Genomic DNA, 22,201 nt, shown 5'->3' on the forward strand with positions numbered 1-22,201 from the left:
TTTCTTTAGTAAAGTGTCTGTTCAAATAGATTGCCTACGTTTATAGGGTTGTTTGTCTTTTTCATTATTTATTTGTAGGTGCATTTTTTTAAAAACAGATCTTTTGAGGTATATTTGACATATGATAACTGGATATGTTTAAACTGTACCATCCAATAAGGTTTGACATATATATATCTCCATGAAGGCATCACCACATTCAAAGCAATAAACATATCCATTACTCTCAAAGTTTCCTTGTGTCCCTTATAGTCCCCCTCTCCTGTCTCCTCTTCTTCCCTTGCTCCCCCGTCTTTAAGTAATCAGTGATCTGCTCGCTGTCACTACAGGGCAGTCTGCATTTTCTAGAGTTTTATAGAAATGGAATCCTAAAACTAGTGTTCTTTTGGGTATACTGCGATGGTTTATTCATTCATTGGTTGATGGACATTTGGGTTGTTTCCAGTTTAGGGTAACTACAAATAAAATTCCTATAAGCATTTGTGTATAATCCTTTATATGTACATGTATTTCCTTGGGTAAATACTAAGAGTGGTATGACGGTATGATACAGTAGAGGAACATTTAACTTTTTAAAAAATTACCACACTGTTTTCCAAAGTGGTTGTACTATTTTACATTCCCACTAGTATTGTAGGAGATTTCCAGTTCCACATTCTTATCGGTACTCTGTATGCTCAGTGTTTTTAATTTTAGCCATTCTAATAGATGTCTAGTGTAATCTCATTCTGGTTTTAATCTAGATTTCCCTGACTAATGGTGTTGGGCATATTTTTATGTCCTCATTAGCCATCATATACATTTCTTTGGTGAAAGGTCTGCTTACACCTTTTGCCCAGTTTATTATTATTGGATTGTTTTTCTTATTATTGAGTTATAAGAGTTCTTTGTATATTCTGGATACAAGTCTCTTGTCGGATATATGCTTTGCAAGCATTTTCTACCAATCTGTGGCTCGTCTCTTCATTCTCTTCACAGTGTCTTTTCAAGAACAGAAATTCTAACTCTTGATGAAGCTCTTCTAAGGGTTGTGCTTTCAGTGGCACAGCTAAGATATCTTTATTTAACTCAAGGTCACAAAGATCTTGTTTTCTTTTCTTTTCTTAAAGATTTTATTTATTCATCTGAGAGAGATACAGAGATGGACAGAGAGAGCACAAGCAAGGGGAGAGGCAAAGGAAGAGGAAGAAGCAGACTCCCCGCTGAACTGGAAGCCTGACACGGGACTTGATCCCACGACCTGGAGATCATGAACTGAGCTGAAGGCAAACGCTTAACCATCTGAGCCACCCAGGCGCCCCAAAGATCTTGTTTTCTTTTAGAAGTTTTATGGTTGTACATTTTATACTTACTTAGGTTTCTGATCCATTTTGATTCAATTGCTGTATGTAGTGTGAGACATGAGTCCAAGTTCACTTTTGTGCCTTGTGGATATTCAATCCTTCCAGCATCATTTTAAAAAATATTTTATTTATTTGTTTATTTATTTGCTTATTTGAGAGAGAGAGAGAGGGAGAGAGCACAAAAGCAGAGGGAACAGTAGAGGAAGAGGAAGAAACAGGCTCCCCGCTGAGCAGGGAAACTGATGCAGGGCTTGATCCCAGGACCCTGGGATGATGACCTGAGCCAAGACAGAAGCTTAACCCACTGAGCACCACCCCCCAGGAGCTCCCCAGCATCATTTGTCGAAAAGGCTATCTTTCTTTACTATTTTTTATGCCTGTATCAAATATCAGTAAATGTGTGGATTTAAGACTTTCTTTGCTGTTCTGTTGTTGTATTTCCCTCTTTACAGTTTTGGTTTGTGTAATATTCTAACAATCTTCAAAAGCATGTATTTTAAGTTCTATAACTTTGTTTTTTCAGTGTTGTTTTAACTAGCTCAGGTTTTTTTGCATTCCCATATACATTTTAGAATCATATTAGTTTCCAGGAAAAAAAAAAGTCTGCTGGGATTTGGATTGGGATTAGATTAAATTCTGTAGAATAGTTTGGGGAGAATTGATATCTTAGCAGTATTGAGTCTTTTGACTCCTAAACAAGGTCTCCTTCTCTCATTTTGGTCTTTAACTTCTCTCGGCAATATTTTGTAGTTTTCAGTGTTTGGGTCTTTTGTATCTTTTGTCAGATTTATTCCTACGTATTGCCCATTTTTGGTGCTATTTTGAGTGATATTGTTTTAAAATTTTTAAATTTCTGATTGTTTATTGCTAGTATATAGAAATACAATTGATTTTTTAAAAAATGTTTTAAAAGATTTTATTTATTTATTTGACAGAGAGAGATGACAAGTAGACAGAGAGGCAGGCAGAGAGAGAGGGGGAGGCAGGCTCCACGCTGAGCAGAGAGCCTGACGCAGGCCTCGATCCCAGGACCCTGAGATCATGACCTGAGCTGAAGGCAGAGGCTTAACCCACTGAACGACCCAGGCACCCCCAACTGATTTTTGTATATTGGTCTTATCCCCTGCAGCCTGTTAAACTCACATATTAATTCTTTTTTTTTAAAAAAGATTTTATTTATTTATTTGGCAGACAGAGATTACAAGTAGGCAAGAGAGGCAGACAGGGAGAGAGGAGGAAGCAGGCTCTCTGTGGAGCAGAGAGCCCAATGTGGAGCTCGATCCTCCTGGGATCATGACCTGAACCAAAGGCAGAGGCTTTAACCCACTGAGCCACCCAGGCGCCCCTCACATATTAATTCTAATAACTTTTCGGACAATTCCATCATATTTTCTGCATAGGTAATCCCATCATCTGTGAATAAAGACAATTTACTTCTTGCTTTCCAATCTGGATGCTGTTTATTGCTTTTCCTTGCCTAACTTCCCAAGCTTGGACCTCCAATACAGTGTTGAACAGAAAGTCTAAGAGTGGGCATCCCTGTCTTGTTGATATTGAGGGGAAAGCACAGTCTTTCACTACTAAGGATGATGTTAGGATTTTGTAGGTGTTCTTTATGATGTTGAGGAAGTTCCCTTCTGTTTCTACTCTTCTGGGTATTTTTTCTTTTATCAGGAATAGATTCTAGATTCTGTCAAATGTTTTTTTTTTAATCTATTGAGAAGATTGCCCTAGTCTGAATGTATCTTTCCAAAAATGATGCTTTGAAACCTTAGCCCCCAAAGGTGATGGTATTAGGAAACAGAGACTTTGGGAAGTAGGTATGTCCCAGTGGGACTAATTCCCTTACAAAAGAGGCTCCAGAGATTGCCCCTTCACGTTGTGAGAACATAACAAGAAGGTCCTGGCTATGAATCAGGAAGAGAGCCCCCATCAGAATGTAACCACGTTGGTGCCTTGATGTTTGACTTCCAGTCTCCAAAACTGTGACAAATCAATTTCTGTTGTTTATAAGGCATCCAGCTTGTGGTATTTTGTTTTATCAACCTGAATGGACTAAGAGATGAATCATGCGTTTTTTATTTTTTAGTTTGTTTCATTTGTTAATATGCTGAATGACACTGATAAAAATTCAAATGTTTAAACCAAACTTGCATTCTCATGATAGGCTACTTAGTCATATTATGTTATTATTTTTGTATGTTGTTGAACTCAATTTGCCAAAGGTTTGTTTAGGATTTTTGCAAGTATGTTCATAAAAAATATCAGTCTGTAGTTTTCATATGTCTTTGTATGGCTTTGATGTAAAGGTAATGCTGACCTCATTGAATAAGCTGGAAGTAGTTTTTCCTCCTCACTTTTCTGGAAGGGTTTGTGTAGCATTGGCATTATTTCTTCCTTAAGAGATTGGTAGAATTTGAATTCCTGGGCAGGCCACAGAGGATGTCATGCTGGGTGGCTAAAACTCAGAGACCCAGAGGATAGAGTTCAGGGTGACCATTTCAGAGGGAAGGCAAGAAAGAAAATCCTGGAGGGGAGAGAACCATAGACAGGGAACCCAAATTTGACATATACAGTCTGCCCAAATCTCTGGTGTCTCTTGGATGTGTGTACAGGGCAGACTCCAAGAAAAGAACTGAGCAGAAATTATTGCCCAACACAGGGGAGACAGAGTTTGGAGTCTGAGTTTAGCTAAGTTAACTGCCTGCTAAAGCAACAGCAGCAACAACACCACCTCTCTGGGGAAATACAGCAGAAACCAAGAAGCCAGAACCACTAGAAAACATTGTTGACAGTGTCCAGGACATGATGCTTAATCACTAGAAAAAACAACAAGACAATGTAGTGACACTTACGAAAAAAAAATGTTTAAGGTAAACTGACCCTGAGATGATCCTGACACTATAATTCACAAACAGTATTTTCCAAGCAGCTATTCTGAATATACTTAAATAATTATATCTTTGCCATGATATATATACTTCTTCACTAACATATAAAATAACAGTATCTGAAATGGTCTACCAACTCCCTAATTTTGAAGTAATGTTATTTCTAGCAAGTATTTCTAGATATCTACAATAACTAATATGATAGGGAAATATTTCTGGTGGTGACAAAGTCACATATACTGCTAATATTACAATGAGTTGTCTACATTCATAATTGAAGGAAATGCTAAATTTTAATTAGTTTAGTAAAAATAATGCATTTTCCCCCACTCAAATTTTAGATCCCTTGAGTTCTTAATGTAAGGTTTAGGTCTTAAGGTCACAGATACTGTTTTTCCCAAGTAGAACAACAACAACAAAAATCATCTGGCATATAGTAGGCACTCAATGAATATTTCTTTTCTTTTCTTTTAAAAAAAAGATATACCTATTTATTTTAGAGACGGGGAAGGATAAGAGGATAAAGGGTAAGGGCGTATTTGTTCCCAGTCTTTCACATCCATTTAAATAATGAATTGGTAACAACAGCTACTATTTGATAATTGTTCATCACGTGCTAGACAAAGTTTTATAAACATTATCTCATCTTATTCTTACAATGACCCCGAGACAGGTACTATTATTACTTCCATTCTTTTGTTATGAGAACTGAGCCAAATAGAGTTTAAGCAATCTCTTTAAGGCCACACAGCTGACATTAGAAATCAGATCTGTCGGAGTCTGGAGTCTGAGTTCTGAAAGTATTAGGATAAATTTAATTCTGAGTATCTCAGACTTGGAGACGGGTCCTCGGTTCCACCACCCTCTGCCTCAGTATCCTTCACCGACTGAGCCTCAGACCAACTCTGTTCCACCCTCATCTTCCCACGCTGCCTGTCACGCCATCCGGGGAATCTCAGCTGCTCCCTCAGCCTCACCCAGCCGCCTGAAAGCCACAGACTATCAAACCCACTTTTCCATTCCTGATGTCTGTCTGCCCCCTGGTCTCCTTCCTTTGATGTCCTTCAAGCTCCTCTCTGCCAGTGCAAGGGCCACTTTCTCTGGAAGGGCTTTCTTGACCCACCCAAGGTAGATTGGCCCACTTAGTGTCCCTACCAACCCCCCAATAATATCATATCAGCCAATTCATTTACATGCCTGTCTCTTCTTACCATTCGGAGCGCTCTTTGAGAACAGGGACCGTTTCTAGTTTGTCTCCAAATTCTTAGCAATTAGAACGATGCCTGACACAGTAGATGCTTGTTGAATGGGTGAATCCGTGAATAAATAAAGGAATGGATTATATGCACCAACCCTGCTACTTAACACTTCTGCTATTATGTTCATTATGATTCACATACAATCACGCGTGTAATGTAAAACATAAATAAAAGTGTAATATGTAAAAATGTAAAATATCAAAATGTAAATCCAAAAAAATATGGTCCAAGAGAATAATAATGAATTTATAAAATAGGAAATTTTAACAGGGAAAAATATACTATTGAAAATAACAGACTATAAATTCTAGAATTGAAAAATAAAATGTGGGGCACCTGGCTGGCTGAGTGGGTTACAACCTCTGCCTTCGGCTCAGGTCATGATCTCGGGGTCCTGGGATCGAGCCCCACATCGGGGTCTCTGCTCAGCAGGGAGCCTGCTTCCTCCTCTCTCTGTGCCTGCCTCTCTGCCTACTTGTGATTTCTGTCTGTCAAATAAATAAGTAAAATCTTAAAAAAATAAAAATAAAATGTCTGCAGTGAAAAATTCACTGGAAGGTCTTTTTAAAAAATATTTTATTTATTTATTTGAGAGAGAGGGAGCATGTGCAGGAGAATAAGAGGGGGAGGTGCAGAAGGAAAGGGAGAAGCGGGCTCCCCACTGAAGAGGAAGCCCGAGTTTGGCTGATCCCAGGACCCTTAACTGATCGAGTTACCCAGACACCCCACTGGATGGCCTTAATAACAGATTGCAGAAGACAGAAGAATCATAAACTTGAAGATTGATCCATAGAATGATGCATTGTGATACACCAAGAGGAACAAATTTTAATTAATTTATTTATTTTCAGAAAAACAGTATTCATTATTTTTTCACCACACCCAGTGCTCCATGCAAGGAGGAACAAATTTTAAAGAAAGAACAGAACGTCAGTAGTCTGTGGAGTAATACAAAAATGTCGAACACATGGTTATTTAGAATCCCAGGAGAGGATAGAAAGAGTGGGGAAGGAAAACTACGTGAAGGAACAATGGGTGAAAATTTCCAAAATTTGGAGAAAGATTATTTATAGATTTAAGAAGCTCCGTGAACCTCAAGGAGCATAAATTCAAAGAAAAACCACATGTAGGCACACTGTAGTGAAACTACTAAAAACAATGCCTAATGAGAAAAATCTTTTTTTTACTGATTTATGAGACATTTATTAGAAATGACAAAATCTTTACAAAGAGTCAGAAAGGGGCCATAAACTTCCAAATAGATTTTAAAAAATTAAGTTGACAACCAAAACCAATTATTAAACTATCCTGCCAAAAAAAGTCAGGTTACATGAGCCTCGGGGTCTGAATGCTTTCTTGTCACCTGCATGCATCAGAAAACAACAGAAAAATCTTTTTTGTTTCAGTGAAGGCAGACATAAACAACCGAGGAGACAGAGGAAGAACATCTCTAAAATGCCAAAAAAAAAAAAAAAAAAAAGAACTTTCAATCCAGAACTCTATACCTGAGGAAAATATTCTTTGGAAATGAAGGGGAAATAAGTGTATTTTGAGATTAGTGAAAACGAAGAGAATTCATCAACAGCTTGCACTGTTTTTTTTTTTCCCCCCAATCTGAAGAGGCATAATAGAGGGGGAAACCTTGATCTTTGGGGAGAGATAAAGAACACCAGAAATGGTAAATATGTGAGTAGGTAGTAAAGCAAGTTTTTTCTTAACTTCTTTATAACAGACATGACTTTTTAAAGTAAAAAATGTAATAGTGCATTATAGATTTTCTAACACATGTAGATGTAATACATAAAGTGATTATAACCTGATGCATGGGGTAGTGGGGAAATGAATCTACGGTGGAAAGAGTCTTACGTTTATATACAATAGGAACACTAAGCAGATAGTGAAAAGTTAAGGTTATGGATATACATTAATGTCTAGAGCAACAGCTAAAGCACAATGCAAAGAGGTATAGCCAAAAATGTAAGAAGAAATGGAAATCTAAAAACATGTGATTAACTCAGGCAGGAAAGAGGGAACATAGAACAAAACAGAGGGCACAGACAGTAAAAGGATAGACCTAGTCCGACCATAACAACTGTATTCATTGTGAATGGGCTGAGCATTTAAAAGGCAGCGCTCATCAGAACAGATAAATGGGCAAGGCGTTTGTTGTCTACAAAGAGATGCGATTTTTAAAAAGATTTTATTTTTTTTAAATTTTTTATTTTTTAGAAAAAGATTTTATTTTTTTTATTACTTATTTGACAGAGACAGAGAGATCACAAGTAGGCTTAGCAGCAGGCAGAGAGAGAGGAGGAAGCAGGCTCCCTGCCGAGCAGAGAGCCCAATGTGGGGCTCGATCCCAGGACCCTGAGATCATGACCTAAGCTGAAGGCAGAGGCTTAACCCGCTGAGCCACCCAGGCGCCCCAAAGAGCTGCAATTTTAATATAAGGCACAAATGGCTGATAGTAAGAGGATGCAAAACTAGATCTAGCACGCAAAGAGGAGAAGCAGGGAGAGTTACTCTCCACTCTGAGTGCTGGGCAGGGTGGCCCCCAGGGGGGAGGAGCACCCTCTCTGCGTCCCAGTCCCTTCACAGCCAACTCTGAGGGCACCAGTCCGCAGCCCCATTCATGCCCCACCGCCTCCTCTGGTGGCTCCTTGGCTGCGGAGATCCAGAGCTCACGTCCACGCATGACGAGGCCACTTTCCAGGGTCTTTCCAGCCGCAGGCCCGGGCCGACCCCAACCCTCCTGGGCCCTGCACTCCACAGATTGAGGACAGCCCACTCTCCGCCTTCGAACTGACCGAGTGCTTAGGAGAAGGAGCAACCGGGGCCTCACTGCATGTGTTCCAGGAGGGGATGGTACAGCTCCCCTGGAAATGGTGAAGGGTCCTTGGAGACTCCCTCAGTCTGTGCCCACAGGTACCCTCCAGTCGTTTTGAAGGGACAGGGGCTCTGCCCACTCTCACGGTGCAGATGAAGGGCGGAGTCCCCAGAGGAGCCGAGGAGCCAGAGTAAGAGCCTTGCAGACAGCTGAGGCCCGGGCCGGCAGCTGCCCAACCAGCCTGCAGGAAGACCAGGGCCGTGGGGTGAGAGCTGCAGACAGTGGGGCTGCGTGGATGGAGGGGCCCCTGCTGGGTAGTGAGACACACGGGCAATGGAAGGAAGGCTGCAGTAGGTTGTTGAGAAAGGGGTCATTTGGGGCCGTGCCTGCAGCCTCCTTGGTCCAGTGGGCTTGGCCCCATGTCGTGGGGACACTCGGAAGTGTCCCATCAGGGTGTGCTGCAGGATTGGGGTGAGGTCCCCAGGCGGACTCTGTTCTTCTTGCCCTCTTTAGGCAAGCTGCCACCCTAAGCACGTCTGTCCTGTGTGTCTTAGCAGGGCCACGGCCACTGGCCACTTTCCACCAGCCTGTTGGGGTCGGGTTGGGGGCCAGGACAAGAGGAGAAGGGATGGGAGTGGGGCTGGTTCATGTGTAGTCCCTGAGTGGGTGTGAGTGTGTGGGTGTCAGTGAATGTGTGTGAGCGTGCAAGAGTGTGAGCGAACGTGAGAACACCTGAGCGTGTGCGTCTGTCAGTGCGCGCGAGTGTGCGTGGGCACGAGGGCAAATGTGTGAGTGGGAGTGTGTGAGTGTGTGTCCCGAAACAGTGTGTGTGCCCGTGTGTGTTGGGGGGTTGGTGCGTTTTGAATCCTTCTAGGATCGATCGAGTAGGGCAGCCACTTTCCCACCTCTGTGGAGGAGGGGACCCAGGGGAGGCTGGTCCCTAGGCCCGCTGGCCCAAGTCTGGCCCTGGGAATCTGCGCTCCCCTTTCTGGGGCTGGCTCAGAAGAGAGAGGCTCCTGGGTCCACTGCCCTCTCGAAGGCTTGCCTCGTCCCCCCTGTGGTGAGAGAACTTGGAAAGAGATGAATGTGCACTTTTCCCCCTTTTCCCTTTGCCTGTTCTGCAGGCCCCTGGCCTCTCCACCTAGGGCTGGTAGGGCAAGGTTCAAAGCCTTGGTGACTGCCAGCCACTTCCCCATGCCTCGGCAATGAGCCCAGTTCCCCTGTTGCTGGATACCCCACAGAGCTGTGTCCCCTACACTCCTCCCCAGCCAGGCTTGCCCCACGACCAGGAGCCTGCCCTCGTCTCTGCTTTTCCATGCCCAAAGCCCCATCATTTGGGGTGTACCTCCTTTCAAGGCCATCCTCCTCCTCGAGACCCCAACCCTTCCTCATGGAGCCCAGAACAGGGCTTATTTCTCAGCCAAGCCTGCTATCCCTGAACACAGAGATCCTTCCCCACGAGTACTTCTCCTGCCAGCACTCTGGTTGGTCACCTGGGCTCACAGCCATGGTTCCCACTCTCACGGTAGAAATCCGTAGGTCCCTATGTCCCTAGCACTTCCTCGCAAGCCACAGTGCATATCACAAAGAGGGGCGATCAGCTTTCCTATGCCAGGGTGTGGTTAGGGCAGCTCCTCTCTGGCAGGGCTGATAGCCAGCAGACATTACCACGGAGTACATCTGGGGCCTCTGGGCCCGTGCCAGGGCATGCTGTGCCGCCGAAGAAGGGGCCCTGATCTTCTGCTTGAGTCCAGACCCAGGTGGGCTCTGCACGGGCTCATCCTCACGCTGCATGCCGTCCATGCTGTATCTCCCCCGGGCTTCTGTGGTGCCCCCACACTTCGCTTCTAGTCCCCGTGGCAATCAGAGCCATGATCCCAGCTGGCCACACAAGGGACCGCAGAAAGCTAGTGCCAATGGCCCTGCACCACAAGCTATCCACTCCCGAAGCACCGAAGGGTTAGAGCCCTGGAGAGAAGTGAGCCCCATGACCACGAGTTCCCGCCTTTAAGCGCGACTACATCGCAGGCACGGGGCTGAGCAACTGGGCCTGCTCTCTCTCCCAGGAGGCGAGTGGGCACTTGTTCTGTCCCCTCTTCTACAGATAAGGACACTAGACACAGTATGACTGAAAGTTTTGCTCGGTGTCACACACTTCCTCGGTGTAAGTGCCGGGATCCTCAAGGCGAGCCAGACTGGTGGTTCAGGAATGAGGTGCAGGGCAGGCACGGCTCATGCCCCCATCTCCACTCCCAGCCCATCCTGGGAGTCAGACTCCCTGGTAGAGACCAAGAAGCAGGACTGAAAGGGCTTGGCACAACCTTAGAGTGCGGAGGGGACCTGGACACGTGGGCAGGGGGGCAAGATAAGGTTTTGCACCAGAAGCTGGGGAGCCTCCTGCGGGTTTGAGCTTGGCTGGGAGGACACCTTTGCCCACCCCGTTCCAGAGCCTTTGCAGTCCTTCCTGGGGCAGGAACTGGACTCCAGAATAGGCCTGAGGAGACCCCAGTGAGGTCACAGGGCCTTGAGGCCACAGGGCCAGGCCACTGCCCACATAAACGCTGGGGACCCTGTGTCCCTCGCCAGGCCTCTCTCCTCCCCGCTCAGCCGTTGAGACAGGGAGCTCCTGTCCCCTCGATTGCACTTGGTGTTCCCGGGGCTGGGCTTTCTTGACCCGGAGTCAAGCACGTCGCCTGTTGTTGGAGGCTCTCAGCCTTGCTGGGCACAGCCCTTGGGGGACCCTCCCCCCACCCCCTACCCTGCCCCCTCACTCATACCCCTGGTGGATCTGGGACAGCTCCTCTCTCCCCTGGGGCTCCAGCCTCACAGGTGGGAGTTGGGGCCCGTTGCCTCAGGCCCGTGTCCCTGTCTCTCCAGGATTTCCCGAGGGACCTTGGGCTCCTGGTGGCTGTCTCTGGGCCCAGTGGTGCATGCCGGCTGCTGATTTGTGTGAGGGGAAGGGGGTCTTCGTGTTCTCTGTCATTCCAGTAAGGAGGGGTGGCACTGGCATCCACAAGACCCTGGTTCAGAGGGTCCTGTCCCACCGAGTTCATCCAATCCAACCTCTGCCAGAGCCAGGGATCCCCCTTCATGGTGCCTGAGTATGTTTCTTCTGTTGTGGGGCTCAGGGGTGTTGGGGCCGTTGGGCAGTGGGGGTGGGGAGAAGCCAGCGGGACCGAGGGGCCTCCTCCAGGGAGCCCCTGCCACTTGTGGGAACGGTCCCTTCTCCTTCCCCATGTGGACCCAGGACCAAGGAATCTCTTTATACTGGAGGCCCCAACAGCTGCTAAGCCGCCCTGCCCCGGCACACACAGAAGCAGACTGTGAAGTTGCGGGGCCTTCATGACCCTTCATGACCCCGCACGGAAGCCGGAGAGTGTCTCCATGTGTCGTTCTTACATCACATCCGTTAAGCTTTAGGAAATGTCGCCTGAATCTGGTACTTCTGGGCACAGTGAAAAAGCCACATGAAAGTCCTCCAGTCTATGCCACCGAAGGACGGTTAAGACTGCGTTTCGGAAACCGTGGATGACGTCCGCACATGACCCTGGCACGGGGCATGAAAAGAGCACCGGGAGCAAACTCCTAAAAGACCCACTGTCCCCTCGATCAGGTCGGCCCCCTCCTTTGTCCTTCATGTCACCCCTCTTCCTGCCTTCCTAAGGACCAATGTGCAAGCCTTCTGGGCATTTCTGTGGGCATGGTCCCTGTGATCCAGAGCCACGTCCAGAATTGCCAGGAGGCGCTGCAGATGACGGACCGCCCTGGGCTTGCGAGGCTGTTGGAGGAAGGTCGGGCCGGCCCACTCGCTCCGTGCCCCCAGCAGGCCCCCTGCCCCGGGGCTGGTGGGCTGGGGTGCGTGCGTTTATTTATTCACGGTCCTCCAGCCTGACCGGGTCTGACAAGGACACCACCCAGGTGGGGCTCCAGTGCCAGTGCCAGGGCCTAAATCCTCCCAGTGCCCTGCACTGGGGGCAGGGGATGGCCTCAGGGAATGCAAGGAGAAGCATCCTGGTCATGGGGGAAAGGGCACCTGAAGGGTCTGGAGGGAAAGAAGGAGCCAAGGACAGGGGGAGTGACTGAGAGGCAAGCACCATCCTGCCTGTCCTGCAGGTGGCCTCCATGGTGACTCGGGGCTCTAGCAGACCTAGGGAAGCCACTGCCTTCCACCTCTGTGGGACACACCTGCCTAGAGGAGGGGTCAAGGACACATCCTGGGCGGGGATGCTTCTTTCGCTGGTGACCCAGAGGGGGACCTGGGCCCAGTGCACTCTTCTCCTTCTCCCGGAGATGGGCACTGGGAGGTCCTGGAAGGGGTGTAGGGGACATCAGGGGGCTCTGTTGCTGGCCTGTTCTGCAGCAAGAAGCAACTGATAATGAGGTTTTCCACAATAGGTAGAGCACTCTTTGGAAAGCTGCTATGGAAAGACCTTCTGTGGAAAAATACACAAAGGTGGTTTGCATCAAGAAAGAGGTTGCCAACTTCAGTTGCTGCTGAAGGAACTCCTGTGATTACAAGTTAAAAGTGGCTAGAAAGCAATTTGGAAGGATGGAGAGATTTTGAGGGTAGAACCGAAACAGTCTACTGATGAATGAAAAATACGAACTCCAAAGATAGCATTCCCTGAGACACAGGCTTGCCCTCTGTCTCAGCAGGCTTTTGCCTCCTGGTGTCACACTCATGAATGCGCCAAGTTGCGTGGCAGGTGTGATTAAGGTTACTAATCAGCCCCCCTTCCAATAGGGAGATTGTCTAGGCTTCTCCGCTGGGGCTCCATGAGCAGCCTTCTCCCTGCTGAAGCACAAAGGGAGTTCAGAGAGATGTGAAGCTTGTTTGTAGATGGAGGGAACCGAATGTGCAAAGGCATGGAGTGGAGAGTGGTTCCTGGATGGCATTCAGCAAAGGAATGGGGACCCCATAATGACAGCCACCTAGAACCGTATTCTTCCGGCAACCTTAGTAAACCGGGGAAGATTGTCTCCAAAAACCTCCAGGAAAGACCCCAGCCAGCTGACTTTCTGATTGCAGCCTTGGGAACTAGGCCATGCCTGGACTCCTGACCCAGGGCAATTATGCATAATAAATGGGCATTATTTTAAGCTTTTACTTTTGTAGTGGTTGCTTACGTGAAGCTGGGTTAGGTAGCCAACATAACATTCCTCTTGTAAATTCAGCTCCTTCCAAAGGGTGTGGCCCATGGGTATGCCTTTCTCCACCGCACTGAAGCCCAGAGGAATGGCGGGCGCTGGGCTCAGTGTCCCTCAGTCTCCTGGTTCCCTTCGGTCAACTTTCAACTGTTTTCCAGCTAGGTTCACTACTATGGTTGCAACAATGCAAGTTTGCCAGGGTTTTCTGCCTCATTTGTTTTTCTTTACAAGGTTTCTTTCCCTATAGTCACGGACCAAACTCATTTCCTTCCTAACAACATCACTCATCACCACAAGCTGCATCTTTAAATGGCTGTGAGGCCCCAAGTTTTTATAATATTTTAGAGTTTTGTAAGACTTCACTTTTCTTTTTTCTTTCTCCTCCTCCATACTCCCCTTTTATTCCAGACTTTTTTTTCTCCTGGGCTTTTGATGGAAAGGTATTAGAATTGGTTCTACAACTTGCAGGTCGAGATCATTCCCCTCCCACACTCCCGTCCAAATCATCTGAGCAGGAATGGCTTAAAACAATGTGAACTTGCTCCCCCAGACCAGCAAATCCTCCTGGCATCTGTGAGGTCCAGCAAGGAGCTTATCAGCAGAAGACCCTGTTACCAAGTAACATTTTCATGCATGTGGTGATAAATAACAATACAACAAGTAAATTTAAGATTCAGTCATGGGAACTCAGCTCTTCATTACTGTAGACCAATATGGAATTGGTTTCCTTGATTTGAACCCCATGATTTTAACTCATACCTTTTTCTTTTATAATTTCTCTAACTTGTGTCATTGTCCATTGTTATGGACTAAATTGTGTCCCCCTAAAAGGATACGTTGAAGTCCTAATCCTCAGTGCTTTAGAGCATGGCCTTATTTGGACATAGGGGCTTCAAAAGATAAAGACTTCTAATGAGGTCATTAGGGTGGGTTCAATCCAGTAGGATGAAAGAGGGGAAATTTGGACACACACATGTGCACATGGAGAACACTCTGTAAAGATCAGAGTAATGGCTTCTGAAAACCCAGGAGAAGCTAGACGAGCAGCCTGGAACAAGTCCTGCCCCAGTGCCTTGACCTTGGAATCCTGGTTTGGGCCCAGAGACAGTAAGTTTCTGTTGCTTGTAGTTCTTGGTTACAGCAGCTCTTGGTTACAGGGATAAAGAAAGCAACCCATTTCTTTATCACAGTTTTCCAGTTTAAGCCATAATTCCATATTTGTACTTTATTTATATACTCTTCCCATGTCAAAAGGAATTAGGAAAATTTCTTAAATTAAGGTCTAGAAATTGTTAGTGAAAACACCTGATGTTTTGCATGGATTTTCCAAAAAGTTTCCATGCTTGCTGTTCTAAATTTGCATTCTGTGGTACCTGCACTGCCATCAAGAGGGGATTAAAACATGAAGAAATCTTTAAACAAGTAAAGATCTCCCCTCATAACCAAATATACCATGAAAGACTTTTTTACCTTTTCTTCATTCCAATGTGCAACATCAAAACAGGTTATTAAACATTTTGTTCTTAGTATCCCTTTGTACTCTTAATATTTTTAAAAAATTTTCATTGTGTTATGTTAGTCACCATATAGTACGTCATTAGTTTTTGGTTCAGTGTTCCAAGATTCATTGTTTACTAACTACACCCAGTGCTCTGTGCAATCCATGCTCTCCTTAATGCCCACCACCAGGCTCCCCTGGTGGAGCCTCCCGCCCCTCTCCCCTCCATAACCCTTAGTTTGTTTCCCAGAATCCACAGTCTCTCATGGTTCATCTCCCTCTCTGATTTTCTCTAACTTCCTTCTCCTCTCCTTCTCCTAATGTCCCCCGTGTTATTCCTTATACTCCACAAATAAGTGAAACCATATGATAATTGACTCCCTCTGCTTGACTTCTTTCACTCAGCAGAATCTCTTCCAGTCCCGTCCATGTTGCTACAAAAGTTGGGTATTCATCCTTTCTGATGGAGGCATAATACTCCATCGTGTATATGGACCACATCTTCCTTATCCATTCATCTGTTGAAGGGCATCTTGGTTCTTTCCACGGTTTGGTGACTGTGGCTCTTGCTGCTATGGACATTGGGGTACAGATGGCCCTTCTTTTCACTATATCTGGATCTTTGGGGTAAATACCCAGTAGTGCAACTGCAGAGTCATAGGGAAGCTCTATTTGTAATTTCTTAAGGAATCTCCACACTGTTCTCCAAAGTGGCTGCACCAACTTGTGGTCCCACCAACAGTGTAAGAGGGTTTCCCTTTCTCCGTATCCCCTCCAACACTTGTTTCCCGTCTTGTTAATTTTGGTCATTCTAACTGAAGTAAGGTGGTATCTCAGTGTGGTTTTGATTTGAATCTCCCTGATGGCTAATGATGATGAACATTTTTTCATGTGTCTGTTAGCCATTTGTATGTCTTCACTGGAGAAGTGTCTGTTCATGTCTTCTGCCCATTTTGACACGATTATCTGGTTTTTGGGTGTTGAGTTTTCTTGAGGACCCCAAGGAGCTCTTGTTTATGTGAGTTATATATATCAATATTTGCTGTATTAAAATCTAAAGTGAGAAAGTTAAAAACTTCACTCATTTAAAGATGACAGCAATAAAACCACTATATGTTAACATAAAGTATTTGATGAAAAAAATCTATACAAAACAAATGAAATTTACTGGGAAAACTTTTATGCTTTGCAACTCTCTTTGATGTCTACCTTAATAAGAGAGAGCAGAGTAATAATCTCTGTTTCTGACTTTAGTCTGCCATGGTATCACATTTGGGTTGCTTCTGAAAAACTCCACTTTACCTTTGGGAAAGAGAGAGCAAAAGGCAAAAACATCTTAAGCATCATTACAAGATTTGATCTTGTAAACCCCTGTGTGAAAGCGTTTTAAGGACTCCTTGCAGTTGCCCCAGAGTCTGCTTTGAGAATTTCAGTGTTATTCCCTACTTCCTGGGTCCTTGGGATGCATTTATTGCACTGACCCTGGTCACTGTTAGCATTAATTAGGCACATTATGTTTGTAGATGTTCATCACTCCACCTGTCCTGTCTGATGTTGTTATTGCATGGAAAGCAATATGGAGCAGCAGGGTGAGTCAAAGGAATGTCACAAAGATAAGAATGAAACAGTGGGTAGGCCAGGTCTCTGGGATGTGAAAGGGAGGATGGAGTCATGCATCCATCAATGAGCATTTGTATAAAACAGTACTTGTTGTTAGGCATAAAAGGATAAAGAGGACAAGGTCACTTCCTTTAAAAAAAAAGTAAGATCTCAGCACGGGGAACAGATAAAACAAAAGTAAATATGCATCACTTCAAACCCCTCAGATTGTTTTTCAGAGTCCATAGTCTCTCATGGTTCACCTCCCCTTCCAATTTACCCAAATTCCCTACTCCTCTCTAACGCCCCTTGTCCTCCATGCTATTGGTTATGCTCCACAAATAAGTGAAACCATATGATAATTGACTCTCTCTGCTTGACTTATTTCACTCAGCATCATCTCTTCCAGTCCCGTCCATGTTGCTACAAAAGTTGGGTATTCATCCTTTCTGATGGAGGCATCATACTCCATAGTGTATATGGACCACATCTTCCTTATCCATTCATCCGTTGAAGGGCATCTTGGTTCTTTCCATAGTTTGGCGACTGTGGCCATTGCTGCTATAAACATTGGGGTATAGATGGCCCTTCTTTTCACGACATCTGTGTCTTTGGGGTAAATACCCAGGAGTGCAATTGCAGGGTCATAGGGAAGCTCTATTTTTAATTTCTTGAGGAATCTCCACACTGTTCTCCAAGAAGTGGCGGGGGGGTGGGAGGTTGGGGTACCAGGTGGTGGATATTATAGAGGGCACGGCTTGCATGGAGCATTGGGTGTGGTGAAAAAATAATGAATAATGTTTTTCTGAAAATAAATAAATTGAAAAAAAAATAATAATTAAAAATTTTAAAAAATTAGAAAAAAAAGTAAGTATGCGCAAAAGCACGAGATCATTGTTCCATGGAGTAGCAATAGAATGCTGGGGAGGATTGTTGCAGGGGGAGGACAGGGTAGAGAAATATCTCCTGTGGGCAGATCCGGAGGATTTTCCTGGGGTGACCCTGGAAGGGAATGTTCCAGAATGGGCAAAGGTCCTGCCCCAAAGCAGGCAGTATTGAGGGCACTGCTGGGCCAGTGCTGGAGGGGGCTGTGAGGTGAGTAGAGGCCTGGGAACTCCAGCATCAGCAAATTCTCAAACCTTATCCCATTCTGGACATTTTGGGTGCAGAGCCCAGCATGCTCAAGTTCTAAAAAGCTCTCCAAGTGGTTCTGACAGGGAAGACAGTTGTAGAACCACTGTAAGCATGTCCCATTCCTCAGTTGACTTGCTTTTTGGTGATCACCTATTTGGCCTGAACAAACACCATTTCCCTGGCCTTCCTCTGGTTTGTTTCCTCATTCATTCCTCAGAATGGAGATCCTGAATTGTGCTCTCGAGATGGAGCGGGGAAGTGTGCTTACGGGAGACGAAGTGGCCAGCATGCTGATTGCCCACCCTTCTCTTGGTCCTTTTTCCCATTGCTGGTACTGTCCTGTGTGTCCTTGGCAGGAGTGCCCCCAAGGGGCAGGGCACTGTTTCCTCCACTCCTTCGCACCCTGTACCCTGCCAGTGGCGCTCAGGGCTGGAGTGGGAAGACAGGCTTTGGTTTTCCCAGAAGGGCAGCTCAAAGCCCTACTTTCCCCTCCTGATATGCCATCTCAGCCACACTGCCAGCTGCCCCTCAGTTTCCCAAAACGTGGGCCCAGGTTGCGGGGGTGTTGCCAGGTCATGGCCAGAGGAGATCTGAGGGGTCCCTGGGGCAGATCGGCCTGTGGGCAAACTGACTATCTGGAGGCTCTAGAAGGCGTGATCTCAGGTTTAGGGAGGTTCCCATCTCTTCCCAGTGCCAAGAGTCTGATTAATTGCAGGGCTGGACAGAGCAGGACAGCATGCACTCAGACTCTCAGAGGCCCAGGCTTCAGCTTCGATTCCCAAATCAGACTCCCAGTGGTGGGGCCCTGGAGTTTGCATTTTGGTCATGTGGGTGGGGCGATGGGGAGAAACACGTTAGAAACTCAGGCAGGTCAGCACTGGTGGTCTTCTCCAGTGAAGCTGCTATTATTATTATTATTTTTAAATTCAAGTAGGCAACATACAGTACATCATCGATTTCAGATACAGAGTTCAACAATTCATCAGTCACATAAAACGCCCAGTGCTCATCACATCACATGCCCTCCTTCATGCCCATTACCCTGTTACCGCATTCCCCCCACCTCCCCTCCACCAGCCCTCAGTTTGTTTCCTAGAGTTAAGAATCTCCTATGTGTTGCCTCCTCCTCTGTTTTTATCTTATTTGTTTTTTCTTCCCTTCCCCTATGTTCATCTGTTTTGTTTCTTAAATTCCACATATGGGTGAAATCGTATGACACTCGTCTTTCTCAAACTGACATATTTTATTTAGCATAGTACCCTCTAGTTCCAACCACGTTGATGTAAATGTTAAGATATCATCCTTTTTGATGACTGACTAATGTTCCATATTATTCCATCACACACACACACACACACACACACATAACCCCCACACGTGAAGCTGCTATGCTAATGTCACGGGGGCAGCATATGCAAGGCTAAGGCCTTTGAAAGCTCCAGGAAGTTTTAAAATTGATCAAGACTCCAAACTTCTGAGTGTAATTTTACAGCATAATTTTAATGTTTCATCGTATCCAAATCCTTTGGAATTAAAAATCTGTAAGTGGTATATTCAGTAACCAGAAGCCATTCTTGGTGTGTAGGACTCCTGGTGTGGACGTGTGTGGTTTAGCACTGAAACTGAATGACTTAGCCTGAGAATGAACAGGTAAACGAATACTCATGTACGTTAAAGGAAAACATAGATGAAAGAGGCATTGGATGAGAGAGTCATTACTACTTGAGCATATGAGGTGCCACAGAGATAAAGGAGGCTCAAGTCCATGAGCAAGAGTGACAGAGGTGAGTGCTGAATGATCACAATACACCAGACAAAACATCACACATTCTGTCAGCACCTCACAAGAACCCAGTATGACCATTTCTCAGATGAAGGAATGGAGACAGGCTTGCTAATGTCACACAGAAGATCTTCTGTAGGGCTGGGAATTCGACTCACGTCTTCTTCCTCCGTACACGTGCGGTGGTGCGGCCGCCCGAAGTTCCCTCAGAGTCATTCCTTCTTCTTTCTTTTTTAAAGATTTTGTTTATGTATTTGACAAAGAGAGACACAGCGAAAGAGGGAGCACAAGCGGGGTGGGGGTGGGAGAAGGAGAAGCAGGCTTTCCAGCAGAGCAGGGAGCCCGATGCGGGGCTCATCCCAGGACCCTGGGATCATGACCTGAGTCAAAGGCAGAGGCTTTGCCATCTGAGCCACCCGGGCGCCCCCAGAGTCATTACTTCTTGAGCTGATTCACCCTGGAGTTATTTCAGAACATATATGATTTCACAAGATCATCTTCATAAGTATCTATTCCCTTGCCTCACGCAGTCTTTGGGCTAATGGGGGGTGAGAGATATTGCTCTATTAACCACTTAATGCTATTTACAGTTATAACGATCAAACTGAGAGGTCCTCAGGGCAATGCAGGTGCATGAAGGGGGAACCGGTTGAGTACAGTTGGTCTGGGAGACTTCTCCAGAGAAGATTTTATACATACACACAGAGTGTGTCCATGTAAACTGGAACCAAAGGTTTGTTCAGGGCTGACAGAGACTGCACTCCTAAGGCTTTCTCAGGACCCCTGGGCGACTCACTTGACACCCTCCTCCTAAAGATGCATGTGCTTAACTGTTTTAAATTACATGCATGTTACTAGTATAATGTAGTATGTACTACACTGCAACATAAGTACCAGCTAGACACTTAAAATGATGTAAGAACAATAGAAAATGCACTATTTCCCCCTTCTGCCCGCACTCACCAGGGCCTGCCACCTGGTTTGCAGATTGCTGGCCTTGAAGACTGGGATTTAAGTTTAGTGAGCAGCATCTGGAGGCGGGGGAGCATGGTGAGAAGAGCAGGCCAAGGAAGGAGGCTTGGGTGTGGAAAAGTTTCCTCTCTGCCTGGCATTCATTCATTCATTCATTCTTCAGCCTTAGCCCTGTGTGTTGGCCTACGGTACCAACTCCAGAGCCCTTCTTCTGCCCTCTGGGTAGCTGTTAACCACAACTTAGATTTACCCTTGCTGTGTTGGCTCTCTTGTTCTGGCTAAATATTTCTGAAGTATTTATTTGGTGCCTGGCACTGTGCTGCACTCTAGGAATGCACATATGGAGAAAGCATTGTTTCTGCCCTTGGATAAGACTTAAGGGAAGCAGACACTGGGAAGGCCATTGTTACTGGAGCATATAGGTAAGGCCTTCAGCTCCATGAGGGGTTTGAAGGGAGGGCTCCTGTAGGATGTATCATCAACTCCACAAGTCCCTGGCAGAACTCATGATCTCCCCCACATTCTAATAAAATGCGGGGAGAAAAGAAAACTCTTCTCTTCCTTTTATATGCTCTATCTTGATTATTGGCCTCCACACAGTGACCCAGGTAGGTAAGCCCAAAGCCTGGCATATTCTTTGACTGCACTTGCCCACTCAGAAATGCTCACTGACCCATCTTCATGGTCTACATACTGATCCCAACTACCAGCTGGCTCTTCTAGTTCCCGTTGTAGGCCTATCCCTCTGCCCCCTCACCTGCTTGTTCTCTCCCTTTTTATCTCGAGTCAATAAAATAAAATCTTTTTTTTTAAAGTGGCAAAATACACCATCAACAAAGTCAAAGGGTGAATGACAGACTAGGAAAAACGCATTTTCAAATCACTTTGCAATATGTAATGAATTCCTACAGAGGAAAAGATGAGTCACCTAGTGTGAACAATGGGTAAAGGATGTGAACAGACTGTCAAATAAAAAAGGAAATAAGAAAAAAAAAGGAAATAAGAGAGGCTCTTGAACATGTGAAAAAGATGCACACCCCCAGAAAAGTGAAGAGAAACTACACCAAGAAATGATTTTTCAGCAAATCAGTCGTCAAAATTCTAAAAGATCACACAGTACTGGTGAAGCTGAGGGGCTAGAGACACCCCTATTCATTGTTGGCAGGAGTAGGAATTGGTATCAGTCCTATGTAGAACAAGTTGGCAATATCCACTGAAATTCCAAATGCACAAAGCTTTTGATCAAATTGTTGTACTAGTAACACTATTTATTCTATAGATAAACCCTCTCGTGGGTGAACAAAGTGTATGTAAGATCTTCCCTGGAGCATAGTTTGTAATAGCATGGGATTGGTACCACCTAAATACCCACAATAGGAGATTAAATAATTGAGGCACATCCACATAATAGATTACCATGCAATGAACAAAAAGATTGAAGCAAGGGGCACCTGGGTGGCTCAGTAGGTTAAGCCTCTGCCTTCGGCTCAGGTCATGATCTCAGGATCCTGAGATCGAGTCCCACATCAGGCTCTCTGCTTGGCAGGGAGCCTGCTTCCTCCTCTCTCTCTCTGCCTGCCTCTTTGCCTACTTGTGATTTCTGTCAAATAAATAAATAAAATCTTAAAAAAAAAAAAGATTGACGCTAACTCTACACTGGTGTGGAAAGAATTCCAAAGAACCATACGCATCTTATGTACCATTTCTGTTTTCTTTCTTAAATATATTTTCTTTCTTTCTTGCCTGT

Source organism: Neovison vison, chromosome X (genome assembly GCF_020171115.1).
Source record: "Neovison vison isolate M4711 chromosome X, ASM_NN_V1, whole genome shotgun sequence".
Classification (NCBI taxonomy): Eukaryota; Metazoa; Chordata; class Mammalia; order Carnivora; family Mustelidae; genus Neogale; species Neogale vison.